We start from the raw sequence: 16,345 nt of genomic DNA on the forward strand, positions 1-16,345 counted from the left end.
CAGATGTGTACGGCATTCTGTCATATCACCTCACTGAATATGGTTTGTTAGTTTATGTTGATTATATGAGCGCACGTTTGAATGTAGCTAGTTGTGGGCACCGATAGTTGTTCAAACTGATTCGAAATAGTTTGTAACACCCACCCGCAGTCCCCTTATACCCCGTATTAGTCTTACAATTCATAATACCACTGTTTTTAATAGAGGAAGATCCCATGCACTTTTTCATACTCCGAAAGCGAGGACTTCTGCCTATCAGAACGCACCGATCAACAGAGGGCGATTCTGCATTAACCATCGACATTTTCAACGTCACTTATAGACAGTTCAGTGACTATCTTTTGACACATGTCACAAAATAGTAAAACTGCCCTCGTGACCTTTTATACGTACATGTAACTCAAATTTGTGATCTTCTCCATATTATATTGGTGCATAACCGTTTTATGGAGAACATGAATAAATAAATAAACAAGCAAGAATCTATATTAAATTATTCTACTGTATTAGCCAGTCTTCTATATTTAAAAAATCGGTTTTTTTCATAAATTTTAAATATATTAAAATTTATAAGGAAAACCAATTTTTTATGGATTTCTACAGAATAAATATTGACTGTGTAAATAAATTCAAGAAGCATGGAACAAATTAAAACCAAACCGCAAAAACCTTTTGAATGGTGAATCACTAATCCTGTTGATTGAAAGAGGATTAGAAACGGATGAACAAAGGATCAACGAGAATCCAATAAGTTCCTATTTACCTTTGAATAAAATTCGAGAGGTATTCAATGATATAGCTGGATATAGACATCGGCTTTGTTTTTAGATCGATCTTATTTCCAAGTCTTAGGATTTAATCTTATTCGACCCAAATGACTAATTTAAATTAAAAATAAACTGTAAATGTATAACCATGATTCTGAATTTCATGTAAGTTTTATTAGTGCATTATATAATTAATTTGAAAAAACACTACCGGCCGTTGTTCTCAACATTTTGAACGATCAACTCAGGGTCCGATCAGCCAAGTGATTTGTTCAGTAACGTTTGATTCGCCTGTTTCCAAACATATTTACTATTGATTATCTTAAGTGGCCCCGCCCACTTTCATAGACAATAAAATGACATCAAAGTAAAAACTTTCAATGCTAAATTAATATTGACGAATTATTTTTTTTTTTATTATAAATGCATACACTTTTTTGAATACTGTAATACATAAACAGATATTTCATATATTTTTAAACAAGCGTATGAAATATATTAAAAATAATGTGTTAGCTTGACTTTAATGCCACCATGCCTTGGCGTCGCGAATATTTTTCACTATGTCGACACTTTTTATAACTAGTCATTTACTGAGGCAAGCTTAATCTAGTAGTTTGGCTTTCTTAAATTGTTTGACTGCTCAGTTGTCACCTTTCCGCTTGAAAGAGCATAGTTGTGCGTTTGAGCAGTGTTGAGCCAAAATTTCGGCTCAACAGTTGATCAGAAGGATTGAGAACAACGGACGTAAATCTCGAAACGCACCGGCTCAATGCTTACGTCATAGAAAACCTTTCCGGAAGCAATCGTAGATGAGATTGGCAGGTTGGATGCAAAACCGCTTGGCGTCCCAACACTTAAAACGTACTGGATACTATTTAAGATAAATAGATACTGTTTAAAATAGTGGAATCTTTCATCATTATTGAATCAGTTTTATCCTTTCGTCGAGCCTATTGATTTCAGTTCGAAGTCAGCCAACCGTTGAGTGACAGTGATCCGCCTCAGTATGTGTCTAGCTCTAGTAAATATTCTTAGAATGCCTCAGTTCCCCGCAACTGCTGTGCCGCGGGGTGCATCGCATCAGCTATGACCACAACCCGCAGCCTCGCGGTGGACTCGTCTGTATATTGTGTCTTGTGTACTTCTTGGCTACCATTCAAGCCCATTTATCCATAAAACAAATCTATAAAAATAAAACGTCACGCATATTTTCTGTTTCGAAATGCTACATAGGTCAATCTGAATATTTTCAGATCTAAACGTCATACTTATAATGTGTAATAATCATATTTTTTTCTAAAACTCTAACAGTCTTACTAATAAACCTGTTTAAAATTTTATACAACTAATAAACAACCATGTTATTCTAAACGGTTGTTTAGAAGTTGTATAAAATCTTTAGATGATTCATATTTGTCGATCCCATATCTCAGAATCAGAACTAACAATATTATCTTTCAACTAATTTTACTCATATTATTTCATACCTTCTTGAATGGTCACAAATATCCAATGAATTGGTTTGTAACTTAGAAAATTGTTCGATTTGCAGAGGTAATTTTGCACTTATCAAAAATAAATTTTACCCTTGCACATGGTCTGATGAAAAATCACTGATATGTAAAAAATAAATTTATTAATTTGTATGGAAATGATGTTTACTGACCAATTAGTCGCATTTTAATTGGCTTTTTGAGCAGGGCTTGAAAATATCATGATACTTGTGACATTGGATATTATTTTACCTGATATACCCATTTGTACTTATTATACATGCATGTATTTACATTCCGCATGGCATGTGTAGGATTGCACTAACCTAACATTCCGGAGTAAAGATTAATATTATTGTATTATTTTAATATTTTAGGTGAAATTTATTTTCTAAAGGAAAACAGCCGTTAAGAAAACAGTTTTTTATGTTGCTGCTATATAAGTTAATCATAATTTCTCACAAATTGAAACGAAAAGTGATGCCCAAAAGATATATAGATAGAAGATAGACCAATGGTCAGAGATTTGTATACAATGTATTTTGAAAATTAGTTCCAAACGTACATTGATATATATATCAACAATCCATAATGGCGTATATAAGGATATAGGTCCCCCATCGGCCTCAGTATTGCGTAGAGAAAAGAGAGAGTAATAGTCGTAAAATACAAAAATATTATTTGTGCCATCTCTATTAAGATTTTCAACCCCCTCTTCAACTTGTCCGCCCTCAGGGCAGAACCCCTCTCCATGTGAATGCTTTAGCTATGCCAATGGCAGTACAAATACCGTGATACACATTTGTGATAGTATATATGATATGTAACTTTCAAACAAGGTGCAATTACGTGTCGGATATTGATTACCCGCTAGATACCCTAATAAGACTTGGGCAAGACTGCAACGCCGCGCGCTGTGGTCCTGCCATCACTTAGTCAAGAACTTAGTCATCACTTCTATTTCTGTCACACGTGTCACTCATGAGTGAGTGATAAAGGAAGATTACAATAGATCCATGAAAGGTGTGCTTTCTTCACTCTCACGCTTATAAAGAGCGCCTGACTATGTTGAAATAATTAGCATTGCAGTGGCTCAAACAGATGTTATTAACAACTTTTGTTTTGTGAGTGTAATTAAATCATGTTCGTGACTGATTCCTCTTTTTTATACTCATCGACAAGCTTATAATGTTAGACGTTCTTGTAAATGCTCTCATTTTGAGTTTAAGGCAAGAGATTATTTTTCGATAATCTTCTATTCCGATTTAGATAAATTACGAGCAAATTCTGAATATGAGTACTGCGCCTAACGCCTAATGACTTAGGCCTACGTAATGAGATTTGAATCAACTTTCATTGACCCATTAGTTTTACAAATCAACTGCTTAAAATAAATATTTAATAAATGTAAATGAATTGAAAAAACAATTTATTATGATAACTGTAAATATTTTCGATAATAATATTTTTTTACCTAATTACCAACCTACAATTTTCACTAAACATGGCCAAGAATCCAAAAAGATTCGACACCCAAACTCTAAACTAGTCTAAAAACCGACAAAAATGTTGCAAAAATGCTGAATAGAACACAGATTTATTCCATAAAAACTATTTTTTTATGATAATAAATTCTCACGGAGCGTGTAAGATTAACCAGGCATTTAATCACAGATTAAAAGCATACATAATTAATCTTATCATCTGAAATTGAGTAATCTTTAAACTATGTAACTTTATTGCCTTGTTTATGGAACGTCGTGACTCGCGTACTTAACTATGCTTATTGCGTTCAATTCTGCTGTGTAAATATGCGTTTACGGTAAAATGTTTATTTTTAACAATTTAATTTACTACAAATTTTGCCGGAGGTCTTGAAAAATTGGAAAAAAATAAGTATAGTTGCGTCCTACCGAAAATGAATTGAAAAAGTGGAAAGCTTTTGTTTGGATTTTGCGATGTTGTTTGATGAGTTTGGTGGACAATACTAAAATATATGTTTTCAAAAACGAGTGTCTTATGGTACATTGCTAAATGACTCTTAAAAGGATAATTTATTTTTAATGTTTTGCAATAAAGTTATCTTGGTATATCTTTCAAGTGTTTGGTTTGAGACACTCATTATTTACAAAGTTAGATAAATAATTTATATAATTGCACAATTTACTTATCCTATTTTTTATACATGCGATGGTATTCGATATCTTTTTTTCCACCGCTATCGGAGAGTTTTAGCTAAGAGGTTTGATTTATCTGTAATATTTCACCTTCTTGGGATTGTGACACCGTTTTCTATGCAGCATGTGAACTATGTCAGAACACGGCGCATAGAACATAGACACAGGCGCGTATAACACAGACATAGGCCTAGAACATAGACATAGATCGAGGTAGAACAGAAAGCCGGCAGACTGTTGACCATGAGGTGGATTCCGCGAGTGATAATAAAGTACACTTCAGGGGTCGCCGTGGTTTATTGCAGTGATCGATGACTGTTTGTATGCGAACTCTGCAGTAACTTCTTTCAACGAGTAGACACACAAAGCATTGCACTTTCTTAATACGAATAATGTGCGGTGTATTTTACTAAACGAAGATTTATTTCAAAAATATATATGCGAAAATATAAACTATTTTTTAAATTGCACCGAAATGAAAGGCTTTTATATAAATTAAAAGTATATAGTTACTAATTCAACCTAAAAATATTGGTAGATGTTAACTGTTTTTGTTTATATATATATATATATATATGTATGTATGTATATGTATATATTCGGCAGGCTGACAGTGCCAAATGATGATAAGCCATTTGAATTTCTTCATTTATGAAAGAAAAATCCTCGTAATTAAAGACAATAAGCTAAAAAAAAGTCTTAACGACGTAAGTGAATAAGTCGTGCACAAAATTATGCGGTATTGAAGACCTACGGGTAAATTTTCCCTAGCAAATCTCTAATATAAAGTGCAAATCGACACAGGTGATGTCGTGAAAAAACCTGATCGGTCTAAAAAATTGTTTATTGTTGCTACGAATTTGTTGGAATTAATTAAAATGTTAGCCTCGAGCCAAGAAGAGCTCGAGAGCCAGAAAGGTGAATATATTTAGTTATTGAGAAGTTCGGTATTTTTTGTGATACCTATTTAAAATAAATTACGCTTTAAGAATTATGTAAACATTTTGAAATACTACAGATGTGGTGATTCTTGTCGGCTTACTTAGAAACCTGCAGATCACCTTATTCACTAAAATACTCTTTAAAAAAAAAACTGGCGTTATATTAATAACCCATATTAAAAAATAAGAAAACAGCAATCCTTTAAGCAAATAGTTTAAAACATATATAGCGATGATCATATTATATTATGACATCAGCTTCCTGGAAGATCTATATTAGCAGGACAATTTCCACCGTTATTTCAAAAGCGAGATGAGTTTACAGGGCTTACGTCGATTCGACGTATGTAAATATTAGTGGGTCAGCTCGACAACCACCGATTGTGTACGCGGGCCTATCCAGCGAGGTATTATGGGATTATATGGTTATATTATACGGTCAAGGCGGGCGGGATTACACAAGGACGCTGGCGTTATGTTGCTAGCTCTGGGGTAGAACCATGGTTCCCTGAACAGTTACACTGAGCGTTTTACGGGCGTGTCCGTGTGCTCGAAGTAGCTCAATTGTTTCTTTCTTCTCAGGAAATCGATCAACCTTTAAAAAAAAATAAAGAAAATATTTCTTGAGCAGATAATCAATTTGGGGCTCTGGAACCTAGGAGTAGGTATGTGAATTATGTGCAAATATTTTTCTTTAAAATCGGTATGGTACACTTGTAGAGATTGTGTTTTTATTAGTTGTGGGCATATGCGTGTGACCGATGAAAGCTCAATGTTTTTGTACTTCTGCTGAAATAATTGCAAAACCGCCTGTGTAGAAATCAAAAGGTCTATTTAAAGATCAGAGTCATAAATAAGCAAAGTAGGTACAATATGAGAAAAATGCTTTGGGCAGTTTTAAATTATTCACTTTTTTTTTAAGAATTTGCAAAATGACCTATTTGCCCACTTAATTTTTCGTTCAAATAAACATTATATTAGACTTCTAGGTATTATTGGTTCAGTGCAATTACTCGGTAGCTAGTGTGTTGTCAGCAGACTCGTTCGGCGCAGGTGTCTCGGTAGAAAGGGTTGAACGTTGAACCAACCTTCTCGGGTTCTCTAAGCATTTGGGGATCATACTTAGGGGTCGCATGCTGAGAACCATAACATTTTATTAATAATATAACATCAAATTTTTGATAATTAGTTTTTATGTGACTATATACTGGCAGGTACTCCACCAGAGTATTACAAGAGTAAAGACCATATTCAGAATCTAAACTTTCTTGAAATGGCTTTAGCTGTATTTGGTGAGCAGATCTGAATGGCCAGGTACTTTCAAACCTTCCTCTTTTCCATCTCCTTCCCTTTCCCGCTTGTTTCAGCCTCATAACATAACCCAATGGTGGATGCCATAGTCCAATGGAATCGGTTGAGCACTTAACAAAAAAATGATCTTCATTGTAATAACAACCCATTATAACATTATGCAAAATTTTGTCCAAAACTGTACCAAAATAGTGATGTACAAAATCAAATGATGTCTATAGCACCAACGTCAACTATGGAGACTTTTATAAGTGCGTGGACTGAATTTTAATACTTCAGTTTCTGCTGTCATCATGCTTAATAAAAACGACAAAGGCAAGTTTTGCCCTCCAAAAATTTAATTTGAAAAATCTTTACAGCTAAATCTAGCAGCACCAATATTATTAAACGATATCCACGTTAATGTGTTTTAGAGCTGCGTGGGAATCGCGCCCATCGTCTCCAAGTTAAATGAATTGATCACTATGCTAATCAACCCGCTTGCATTCGTCGAAATAATTATTTTCGCAATCGATATTGCGATTAAATCCGACGCCAGTGTTTACAAAACAACCTCAAACTAGGAAACATAACATGGAAAAGTTGCTTTTAGAAGAATGATTATTGTTCTAATTTTCAACCGAATACAAATTACCATAAAAAAACGAAAGTATTCGCCTTTCTGGCAATCAATCATTTTATTTTTCTGAGTTTTCCTCTCGTTTATACTGTGCAGTCAACCACATACTTCTGACAGATCCTTTATGATCTCTCTCTCTTTCTCACGAACGCTGCATGTGACAGAAAGTGAGGTTGAACGAAGCTCTCAGTGGCAGTAATATATTCCTCCATTGGAGGCTATGTTGTGTTAGATAAATTATATTATTATACCTTGGGATTCATCGGTAGCGTGGGATAAACCCTAATAAGGTTTGCTGTTGCGATGAGTCGTTCATGAACGAGCCGCACAATTGAGCTAGCTCTTTTTGACGAGCCGTAGTCTCACGACTCCCTTTAATATGTACCACGGCTCAATTGAACGCTTACTCTTTTTATCAGTCATTTTAGAAAAATATCGTCACAGCGTCTGACAGTCCAACTTCTGGACTTGGACATATTATGTACTTACGCCTACTTATTACCTAGCATCTTATTCTTCTCGTGGTACGACGTGGTGTACCTGTGTAAGGATTCCTGCGATCATTCATACGCTTACGCAGGAGAACTGGGAGCCGTATCGGATGAGCCGTATTGGCCGAGTCGTATCGGGCGAGCACAGTATTGCTCATAAGCTCTGAGCTCACCGCTCCCGTTCAATTGAGTCAGCTCTTTGAGTCGTACGAAAATATTGAGCTGGTACCATGACTCCCGCTCTTAATAAAATTAGTAATGACCCATCGTTAGTTTGCTGTAACCTACCTGTCTACAGAACCAATGATAAGTTTGTAAAAGGACTCAATCATGTGTACCTAATTCGTGTTCACCTACTTCGGAATTGTGAGTCAACGCAATAAGCAAATCTGATCCGTGTAATGTAATGGGCGTAGACATATAAATAATAATAGCAAATAGGTATGACACGTTCATTTATTACTTATTTGGTTTAGTTTGTAATTGTGTTTCTACGCATGATGTCTATGATTTTATTGTTAATACGAATTTTGTATATTCTCTCGTCTCGGAAAATTTCAGAACTTATGCCTTATACTTAATATAGATAATGTCTTTATTTAAATCCACAATATCTCATTAACGTTTCAAGGACTTGTCAACACAGACTTTATAGGTTCTTAAAATGTACTTTTAATAATTATTAGCCAAGATCAATACAATTCGTTCATACCCTCTTTTTGATTTTCCAGGGCACTACGGTAACGTAGGTATACGAACATCAAGTGTTGAAAATGTTTTTAAAAATGATTATTTCTAGTTTTTTTGTTAAAAAAGGAAAGATTAAAAATATAAAAAATCGAAGCAAGCGAAGTAAAGATATATTATTATGTAATATTAAATTTATTAAAGAGACAAATAACTTAGTTTGCGTCACTTTATTTTTATATAAACAATCTACATGTTTCGCGAAAAATATTCGCTTCTTGAGGAGTAAATGTACACACGTGTAAACAATAAGTGTTCATTATACTACTGATGAAGCGAACATTGTAGCTCGTGTATTATTTATATGAAAACGAAGTGATGTTAATTAAGATAATTATCTTTTAATAAGTAACAAAGTGATAACCGCTTAGAAGAACCTTTATTTGAAAGATTTATATTTTTGGCATTTAAGTGTAATTCGATTCGTATGTAATTCCGGCAGTGGTACTGTGCCAATAATAAATTGTATATGCAATTATATATTCTAAATTTCACCTGTTTGTCATTTACTGTTGTATACTATTACAATACCTATACTTAACTATTTATTGTTTTCTTATTTATTATTCCTTATGTGTGTAATTTTTGAACATCATGCATGTTTTATGTAGGTACTAGCATAAAATAAAATAAAAAAACGTTCCTACAGAATTCTTCCGATCTTTCATCTACAAATTTTCCATAAAAGCTTTTGCCCTACTTTCTTCTCTCGGTTCTATATGTATCGTTAACATGTTACTAAAACTTTTTCAGTTGCTTTGGGCTCAGGTGAATTGAAAATGTCTAACTTATAATTGAACCGGGATAACTTATAAATACCCGTAGTCACAACAAAGTTGCCAAGAAAGATGTAATTTTCTGGTTTTTATTTCGAGGGAAGCATTAGTGCAATGATTACTGTGTTTTCATATGCGGAGAGAGATTTAATTATTTCACAATGTAATTTCTCTTGCTTTCTGTTCAGACTAAACTTACTGACCTACCTACTTTTCGTTCTCAATTTAATATAAACTAGAAAATGTTTTTATTTGCCAATTTCAAACTAATATTTTGCTGTAATATTATTTCCGAATCTGTAAACACAGAAGATAAACAACAGGATTTAGTTGGATAACCACATTTTCATTTTGTGTGCGCGTGGGTTATACTAACAGCGTTTATTATTAAAATTTATATAAAACGTTTTATACATACTATATACTTTTTATGGCTCTCAATATTACAATGTACCCACACTATAATGACACTATTACAGCGTTTTTAAGTACGATCCAATATTATATCTATATTAATGAAATAATTAAAAACACTTTGTTTTTACTACGATAATCTTTATTTTAGACATCTCAAATGTTATCTATGTCTGAATAGCAATAACTATTCAGAATTTGCCAACCATCTAATTGAATTTTTTTCATCCATTTGACATAAATAAAGGTTTAAAAATTTTACACACTAACGTTAGTGGTTTTCAGAAATTAGATGTTTTAGAAATATTATAAATTAGGAAAAATGTCATTACAAATTTAAATATTATTAATAATCAAATTATTTTTTTGAATAACCCTATCCTAAACATATTTCCATTGTATTTTTTTGTCTTTGATCTTCTAAGCTCCTCTCTTTTCACCTCTCTTCCCCTCCCCCCCTTACTTTCATTTCTACCCAGGCCTTTTTTATACTTCATAATTGAGTTTTAGTACAATTTATGTCCTGAGGAAGAGAATATCGTTCTCGAAACATGTTGATTTAAAAAAATATATAGATTATCGTGGTAAAAACAAGGTGTTTTTAATAACCTACTTTTATAAATATTAATGTTTTTAAAAATTTTCAAATATAATACATTTTCTAAAAAGTTATTTTCTTTGTTTGCAGGTACGGCCTCCTTCTATATATACATTCACATACAAAGATAAACAAACTAGGTAAAGGGTCGGCTAACTTGGTAAGTTGGTATGTAATTTTGTTTTATTTCATAAAAACGATTGTCCATTATTTATTGAATGCATTGCGACTTGAATGTACAAAGCGATATTTGCTGTATACTAACTGCTGCTGATCACTATAATTCTGTGACCGATACATTATTTGCATTTTTAAAAGCCACCCTTGCGAACTGTTCCAATGTTTATTTATTGCGAAATGTTATATTGCGTTTGGATTTACAGGATATTTGCGTCATATTATGGATACATGTAATTTTAATGATGGAAATATATGTTTTATTTCCAAAGTACGAATATAATCTATAGATAATAATATGTTTTATGATAAATGAAAAAAATGAAATGCTTGAGTGATACGATAGGTATCACTATTTATATTTACACTTGGCGGCTGTTTCGATTGATGTCGAACTGGTAAAAGCTTTTTAAAGAGTTTTAACTAGTGTATTTTATTCAAATTTTAAAATGATGATATCGTTTCATTTTATCATATACAGCGAAACTGTGGCTTCCCCATTTTAAAGAGTTATCAATAGGTTAAAGGAATAGGAGAATTGGAAGATGTAGATTGGAAAGAACAAAGATAATTATATTCTATACATTGTGTTGAAGCGGTGAAGATGTGAACACGAAATTAACGCTTTTTATTTGAATCCCTCGAAGATGTGAGATGACTCCGTAGTATACTCATTTTTAATAATATAAAAAGATCTGTCATTTACAGAGTGAGAATAAGACAGCTTTAAAAAAATAATAAAGATATATTTTTTAATTAATTTCATGGTTACGATTTTTTTTTTAAATGACGCCTTCCAGATGTGACACATCGAAATTGATATTTTTAATCTAAGGAAGTGAAAATTAAAGTAAACAAGTCTTTATTTTGTGACAGTAAAACAATTATTTTATTATTATTAAAATGTACTCATTAAATATATTAGAAATAAAAAATTCACCGTCATTTGGAATAGATCCATTGGAAATTTTAATGAGAATAGAAGCAAATATATCGCACAGAGTTTTGGCGACCGGACGGAAAGAGTCGACGAGTAGGTCGAATATTAAAATTACGCAAATAATTTTTTTGTCTGGAGACCACTTTATTAAATAAATAAACCAACCTGTTTCGGTTCAGCCTGTATCTTCGTTAGGGTTGTATAAATTCATACGTAGAAACATTAAATTTGTATGTACGTTCGTATGTATTTATACAACCCTAATAAAGTTTCAGGTTGAACTGGAACCGGTCGGTTAATTTATTGAGTGGTGATAAAACAAACAATTTTTTTTTAAATATATACGTATATACCAATCTCCACACACTTGTCTCTTTGAGCCAGCTTTCTGGTTTTGGCACAACAAGTAATAATCAACCCATAATTAGATGTACCACATGTTGGAAATTCTTTCCTCTTTTCTATCCTTTTTCTCACTGGATGAAATTCGTCTCGATTTTTGATTTAAGTCACACCTTTTTATGTTTGAAGTACTGTATAAACGCCACATATATACAAATGTTTTTTTTTTAAATTATATTCCGAATAAGTTAAAATAACGCTCCATCTCTGTTTTTTTTTATAAGTTTAAAACCAACTAAATCGCTTGACACATAATTTCTTTGTTTGTTATCTTGCAAATAGGTTATATACCTTTATATTTAGTTAGGTACGGAGTCCATACATTACTATCATACTCCAGATCACTTCTTATAATGCTGTATCCAAATATATTGCCTATAACATAATAAACAAACATAATATATTTTTACAGCCCAATAAGTATCCCATTACTTTGACAGTAGACAACAAAAATTAAAAAGTGGTCTACAGGGTCATCCTTGCTTATTTGGTAATTTTTAATTTTTTTTTATTTATTTTATATTATAGAAACAAACAGTCCATGATTTACAGAAATTAAACAATATACAGGAATTATATACTTCATGTTGAGTACCTATGATATGTTTCCTTATAATGTCTGCTAAGTGGTATGTTTATTCCTTAATTACCAGGTGACGTGTGTAGTATATAGGAGTGTGTTTAATGTATGTGTGAGTGTTTGTGTGTGTGTATCTGTATGTATGCGCATTGAAAAGTTTAAATTATTGACATGATGCCACGTTTGAATTTGAGCAGTGGATTCGAAAAAATGTCTATGTTAGAGCTTAGACAAATATTATTTAGAGTATATCGTATTGTTCGACAAAATTTCTCCTTATAAATCTATGCCTTCTTTCAATCAGTTAACAATATTGCCACCAATATTAATCGTTTTTTTTTTTAAATTTTCTTCATGTTTCTCATAGCTATTGGTAGCTAGGCACTTTCCTGATGTATCGTGAGTTGTTAATCTTCTGTAAATAGTTGTAGCAGCTTTCTTAGTTATTCTATCCATTTTAAGTAGTTGCCTTGCTCGCTTGGGGTTATAACCGTCTGTGACGATTAGCACTTAAGGTTTTCCCGTTCCTTCCCGTGTTAAATTTGACCCAATTTTCAAAATAGAATTTATCCCCAGGATCTTTTGAGAATTTTATCTGCCAGTTTCATGAATTTTATAGAAATATTTTCAAATAGATTTGCTGTTTTCGAACGTATCCCAAAATTAAATATCGTTTTTAAAAGCACACGAAAGTTTCTTTCATAATTTAGTATTACTAATCCATTTAAATTTTCCAAAATTTTAATTTCTTTATTTACATTTTGGGTTTTTTACATGAAGTAAATATAAATTTAAGTATTAAAGTTGTGTTGTAACAATGGTAAAGCAAGTACATAGTTTTGACTTATAAAACAAACAAAGTTCCATCACGTTTATGCTTGGTACATTTGAAATTATATTACAACTCACAACTTTAAGGTATAAAATAAGATTAACTAATTTAATTAAATAGTGTAAATTATAACAGATATAAAAAATATATTTAAAAAAATTATTTGGAATATATTTATAAATAAAAATAAAGAAACAGGAATAGATATGTATTCACTACGAAGAGGTAAACTCGTACAATTCGGAAAAGTAATTATTAAGATTTATTTTTATCACTTAAACGGAATGTTTAAACAAGTATACAATATTCCCAAATGTATTACCAAAATAATGCAGTCGATTTAAAGGTGACGCATATCGTTATTAAAAAATGTAATTATACCATTTTACCCGGAACAAAGACACTTATTTAATTTCATATACGTATTTTAAAGGTTATCCTAACGTTTCTATCTTTTTCACACTTCACACAAATATATTTAACAAAAAATTCACGAACTTTGGCCAATCTTTTTTTCGTCTTTTCTTCTTCTGCTTTCAGTGTACTGTGTTATAAAGGGCACAAAAAGACAAAGCAAATTAATATTATGTTTATTCGAAATAAGAACCGTATAAACCGAAGTTAGCAGTTCCTTATTTTATCATTAAATGAATCAAGTTAATGAGCAAGACTAAATATATTCTTTTACTTCTATGTTGTGCCGTTCAATTTTATGTACATATTCAGCACGCAGCATTACATGCTCTTCTTGTCAGGGTTCAAGTAGAAGTTTAGTTTAATATTTTAACATGTAGAGTTTGTTCGGCGTCTCGGCCGTCTCGGGTAGTCCTTTGAGATAATGTTGATGTTAACGTCGCATCCAAATAAACCGTTGAAAGCCAAAGCAGTTCTTCAACAAATGTTGCAGTCAAAGATAAATATTAAAAGTTGTTGATTTTGTGCAATGCAGAGACTGAACTTCTTTGAAGTTAAAAATAATAATCTCAAAGGGAACCAACGCTGTGACCACTCAGTAAATTTTGGTTTGTTAATTTACTTACGCTCAAGTAGGTAGTAGGCATTTCATTCTACGCCCCAGAAAAGTTATAGCTAGAGGAATCATACCATTACCAAGTGAATCAAATAGGCATGTTAAGATTCAGAATTACAGAAGAGTATTAGCCCATAGAATATTTGTGAGAACAAAGCAAAGTGTGCCGATACAGATTCAGGTTATTTTGGACACATAACACAAATATCTTATATATGTGTAGATAAATATAAATCACAGAAATAAACTCTTATATTACGCTAACAATGTATTTTGTTGTTCTTACTTTTTGAGAATTATTTTTTTATTTTTTTTTAATTCTGTAAACGAGATTAAAAGTGAGACGATAGTTTTATTCTAGATTCCCTAAATAAAAGGAACGTATTTTCAAAATATCGCACACTCTCGTTTATTATTCAACTATTATCTTGTTTGAAATTAAAATAAGTCAATTCATAAGTCTTATTCAAAAACAAAAATCTAAAAGTTAATTTTATCTATATTCTTAAAACGGTATATAGCACTTTTAAAATACTTTGGAAATATTCCGAAATAGTATGTGTAATTTCAAGTTTATACAACAGAGAAACAACCCCTTTTGGCTTTGTAAACAATCTATATATCATTATATGAACTATTTTAACAGTTTCTATATTAGTAATGTTTTAACATAAAAGATAGTTTATCAATCTAATGAAATTTACACAACTTATTTAGTATACCAGTTATATTTAAAAAAACGTATAAATTTAAGGTTTTTACACCGTAGTGATTTTTTGAACTGTAATAAGGTGTTAAAGCTATTTAAAGTAATGATAATAAGTGTTTCATATTCTTCCTTTTTTTGAAACAAATCGATATAAATATATATATCCTCATTGGGATCTCCCATACCGAAGATTTCATTTACATATTATTCAAATTTAATATTATTAAAAATGTAAAGTAATTATAAGTTATTTATTCTTCCTAATAAATAATTAGAAGAAAATAAAATACACGATCCCCGCGTGATGAAATTCAGTTTACTGACGCAATTGATAAATAGTTAACTATATAACTATTTATATTTAAACATAATGGCGTTTTATGTTCAGTTGAGTGGTTTCGGTTTGATCAATGATTACGAAGATTGACATGATAGGAAATAATTTAGAATATGTCCAGCATGCACATTCATTCAAATCATTCAAATATTATTAATTATTTTTAAGTACAACAATACTTTACTTTATTACTTTACTTTATTACTTTACTTTATTTACTTTATTTTTTTATCTAATATGCCTCTGCGGTTATTCGAAAAGGCTTGCTCCTGTGGGAAAGAGTTTTATCCTTTGTATCCGTGAATAAATCATACTGAACATTATTAGTCATGTTGTCATAAAACAAATTGCAATAACAGTCTCTGTCATATTACAGTGTACATTCTAGAAATTATTGTGGTGAAATTTCGCAAAGTTTAAGATGGGATTTTAACAAAGTTTGAATATGAGATGACTAGAACAGTTAACTATATATCAATTACGTTAGTAAACTCAATTTAACCCCGCGGGAATCGCGTACTTGTATTTTGTTCGCATTATTTATTTAAAGGAATAAATGAAGCCATAAATGTGTATTTTCTCAGTGTGCATTATATCATCCGAATATAAGTAATAGGTGTAAAAATCGCTTGGCAATCGGAGTCTAGAAACAGTAGATTTAGAAAAAAATATCAAGGGAAACTGTGACAGATAATTTTAATATTCAAATTATATATTTTTAAAGTTGTTTCTCATATGATGCATTCATACGTTTGTAATAATTTTTTTTTGTAGTGCGCTTACATTTTTCATAATTTTATTTTAATTGTACTTACGAAACGGAGCATATTTATTGGTATTCATAATATGAACCTATTAATTGAAAATAGTGATTGCATATAAAGCTTCGCCTTAATCCGGAGCATTATAAACAGTAAACTTAAACAGTACCAAAGTAACAGAGTATCGGGATTGATTGACATCAGCTTTACGTAAGTACATTATTATTATTATTCAATCGA

General features: G+C 31.5%; 1 protein-coding gene across 2 annotated transcripts in view; it reads left to right on the forward strand.

The window, feature by feature from the left end:
- Positions 1-16,345, forward strand: part of LOC149409338 (Krueppel-like factor 7) — a 354,445-nt gene that overhangs the window by 70,162 nt on the left and 267,938 nt on the right. Inside the window, exon 1 of one of the 2 annotated variants that reach the window (XM_089649752.1) lies at positions 10,432-10,477. The exons of the other annotated variant lie outside the window; for it this stretch is intronic. The gene's annotated coding sequence lies outside the window, so the exon portion shown is untranslated. Of the gene's footprint in view, positions 1-10,431; positions 10,478-16,345 lie in introns of those variants that run through there. 2 annotated transcript variants of the gene reach the window in all.

This window comes from Hesperophylax consimilis, chromosome 31 (assembly GCF_061612785.1).
Source record: "Hesperophylax consimilis isolate HC1 chromosome 31, BYU_Hcon_1.0, whole genome shotgun sequence".
In the NCBI taxonomy this organism is placed as follows: domain Eukaryota; kingdom Metazoa; phylum Arthropoda; class Insecta; order Trichoptera; family Limnephilidae; genus Hesperophylax; species Hesperophylax consimilis.